This window comes from Triticum dicoccoides, chromosome 6A (assembly GCF_002162155.2).
Source record: "Triticum dicoccoides isolate Atlit2015 ecotype Zavitan chromosome 6A, WEW_v2.0, whole genome shotgun sequence".
In the NCBI taxonomy this organism is placed as follows: domain Eukaryota; kingdom Viridiplantae; phylum Streptophyta; class Magnoliopsida; order Poales; family Poaceae; genus Triticum; species Triticum dicoccoides.
In genome coordinates this window covers 133506622-133510354 of record NC_041390.1, presented here as the reverse complement: position 1 = coordinate 133510354, position 3733 = coordinate 133506622, and positions in this window count along the sequence as shown.

The window sequence follows — 3733 nt, the reverse complement described above, 5'->3', positions numbered from 1 at the left end:
GAACCGAGTCAAAGTGGCCCAGTGGTCAGCACGGGTGTTGAAGAGCTCTAGCCTTAAGGCCCGATTTTCACGGTCCTTATCCTCGAGCATCTCAGCAGTGGTGCGAGTCCGTGAATCCTCCTGAGTGGAGTCAGCATAGATAGCCTGGAGATACCCTTGTGCTCCCGGAAGTGATCCTGGCATATACCGGAAATCAGAGTCCCGAAATAACCCAGATCTGACTCGCATAATGGTCATCATAGAGTAGGCGGCGTCCTGCACATCCATCTCAATAGTAACCCCGAGTCCATAGGAGCAGTGAAGAGGCTCGGTGGATCCAGGATAAGATGAAAATATCCTGACAGTGCAGAGATACTGGCTTCGATTAAAATCTCGGAATTGCTCTTCGACCGTGTACTCGGGATACCAGCGATATCCAGCCTCAGTCATTACCCTGACCAACTTAGCAGTATGGCCGGGTACATCTAGGCATCGAGTCAGGCGAACCACTTGATTGAGGTCGCGAGTGGCCATCTGAAAGCACAATCATAATGCAAAGGCATTAGAATTTCTGGCAAAATTTCGGCAGCATAACAGCTGTAAATGCTCAAGAAGGATTTGAGACATTTGACAAGGGATTTCGTACACACTCATCATCATCATATCAAAGTTCTAAAACCATTCTGGCAACATAATGTGGTAGTAGAACTGAACTAGGCTTGTATCCATCGAACTTATAAGGTACTATTGATTAGTAATTCGTGATCCTGATAGAGAGAACAGATCCTAATTCCTTAACCCCCGGTAGAAGAATGGACTGACTCAGATCAGAAAGTCATAAGGTATAAGGAGTAAAAAGAGCCTTACGTTCCAACCCACAAACAATTCCCCTACATATAACTAAAGAATTTCTAGACTCAACATCGACCAGTTTGGCTTGGAGAACCTACAGGCAGTCCGGCTCTGATGCCAACGCTGTCAGGACCCCGACTCGATGTCACATCGATCTAGCTGGTAACACCTCATATCACTTTGCGGCCTCACGCACGGTATCCCCACGGGTGTCGTCTTACCTTTTCCCGGGACCGTTTGCGCCTTTTGGCTCACGTATATGATAGTGTCGCTAGCATCCATATGATAAAGAGCCCGGGCTGACATGACTAGTCGTAAACCCAAAGTGGCACAGACTTACAGGGACAGGCATTCATGACCCAGCTTCGAACGTGTCGGTCATCAGCAAGTGGGTCCGGGCTGTAGCACTGGGCTAACAGGACTCCGGTAAACCGGGCTGTAGCGGGCTAACAGGACTCCGGTACTCAAAGCGTGACATTTCCCCGAAGGGACAGACACAGGAACGAAGAAGGACACATGCCGGCCAGCCTAAGTGTTCCAGAGCAGTAGCAAGCTACCATGGCTCAGCGGTAACACTAGGAGACATTTCCCGGTAAGAGAGGCTACTAAAGATAAACAACTAGATAGTCAGATCCCACACATACCAAGCATTTCAATCATACACACAATATGCTCGATATGTGCAAATACAACGAAGCATCACAACATGACTCTATGACACAAGTACTTTATTTAAGGCTCAATGAGCCATATATAACATACACAAAGGTACGGGTCTCACGATCCCACATACAAGTCATACAATCATACAAACCAGCAGCGGAAGTAACTTGTCTGAGTACAGACAACTAGTAAAATAAAAGAGGCTTGGAAAGCCTAGCTATACTACGTGGTCCTTCACAAGCTCAGGGTCACCACCTGGGTCTTTAGCCTACTCGTTGATGTCAACGTCTACATAGAACCCATCAGAAGGGGTTGCAGCGTCTTCTGTAAAAATGTAGATTATAGCAACATGAGTACAAAGGTACTCAGCAAGACTTACAGCAGATCCTACATACATGCATAGTATCAAGAAGGGTTGGTGGAGTTATTGCAGCAAGCCAGCTTTGACTCTTGGCTAGGCTATCCTACGATACTCCAACTGAAATGGTTTTGCGCACACGAGTCCACTACTCACCACTTCAATACACTACCGAGGATCCGCCTCCGTCTTCCTACGGAAGAGCCATCCTCGGCACTCACACTTATCTTGAGGCTTTTAGTAGTTTCCATTTACTTGTCTATGAACTGTATAGGCAACCAAGTAGTCCTTTACCGCGGACGCGGCTATTCGAATAGATCATGTTAACCCTGCAGGGGTGTACCTCTTCATACACGCTCTCACCACTTACCGTCGTTTACACGACATGTACTCGGCAACCTTCAAGCGGAAGCCCAACGTGGGTGTCGGCCACGACCTACCTAATCACCTAAGCCTCCAGTCCAGGTTTATCGCCTATTCAGGTTCCATCCGCAGGGAGTCCGGCCGAGGTTTCCCATACGGCCCCGAACGATGTGAACAGGGTTCCCGAGATACCTAACGGGTATTCGGTACACCCGGCCACGTACCTACCGCATCACAGCCCACCCCTACGGTCAGCGCTGTCCACGGCCTCCAGTAGGCTACAAACACCAGAAACTACTTGCAACTCCTGGACGGAGAACTAGGGTGAATAAGAAGCCGAGAGGGTCCATTGGTTTCGGGCCCAATGCATGGTAGTAGCTGATTCTTAAATCACACATACAGATCTCAGTGCTTAAGGTCGGCTTCAATGAAACAACCCACCATGTACTCTTACATGGCCTCTCATCGATACCTTTACCAAATCGTGTTCACCACACCACTCTCATTACCGACATAATCATTTCACTCCAGCCCATCACCCCGATGAACCAGACCTGACACGACTCTAAGCATAGCAGGCATAGCAAGGTAGGAACAACACATACATATGGCTCAAGCAACTCCTACACATGCTAGTGGGTTTCATCTAGTTACTGTGGCAATGACAGGTCATGCAGAGGAAATGGGTTCAACTACCATAGCACACAGCAGTTTGAATCGCGTTGTCTTAATGCAGTAAAAGGGAGCAGGAGCGAGAACATGGGATTGTATCGATATGATCAAATGGTTGGTTGCTTGCCTGATGGTTTGATGCACGGATACGGTTCTTCGTTAGGGTAATCACGGTACTCCTCGGGGACAGAACCTGTCGCAAAGGGCAACGATACACAAGCATCACCAAACAATGTGCAACAATATGATGCATGCATGAAACATGGCAATATGAGTGTATTGGGCTAATGCAACTAAAGTCAGAAGGGTTTGAACAAATTTGAATCAAAGATTCAAATTCTAAATTCAAATATGCCCTTTTAAAGTGCCTTTTCTTGTTCTGCTTAAAACATCAATTTAACTTGTTTGATCATGCATGAAAATAGTACAGATGGATAGATTGGATTTTTCTGATCATTTTTCATATATGATTTGTCCAATTTGGAGTTACAGAATAAAAGTTATGAATTTTTGAAGTTTAAATAATATTCTGGAATTTCCTGATTTAATTTAAATCCAGAAAATCAATTACTGCGTCAGCCTGACGTCAGTGTGACGTCAGCAGGTCAACGGAACTGGTCCAGGTCAAACCTGACAGTGGGTCCCGCATGTCAGGGTGATTATTTTAATTAAAACTTAATTAAAACTAATCCTGTTTAATTAACAGGGCTGGGCCCCACCTGTCATTGACTCGGGGGAGTCAACCAGGGCCCACCCGTGGTCAAAGTGGATGTCGGCTGCCGGCGTTTAGTCGCCGGCGAGCCCGACGCGGCGGCGGAAGTGGTTTTGGTCATTTCGGCCACCAGA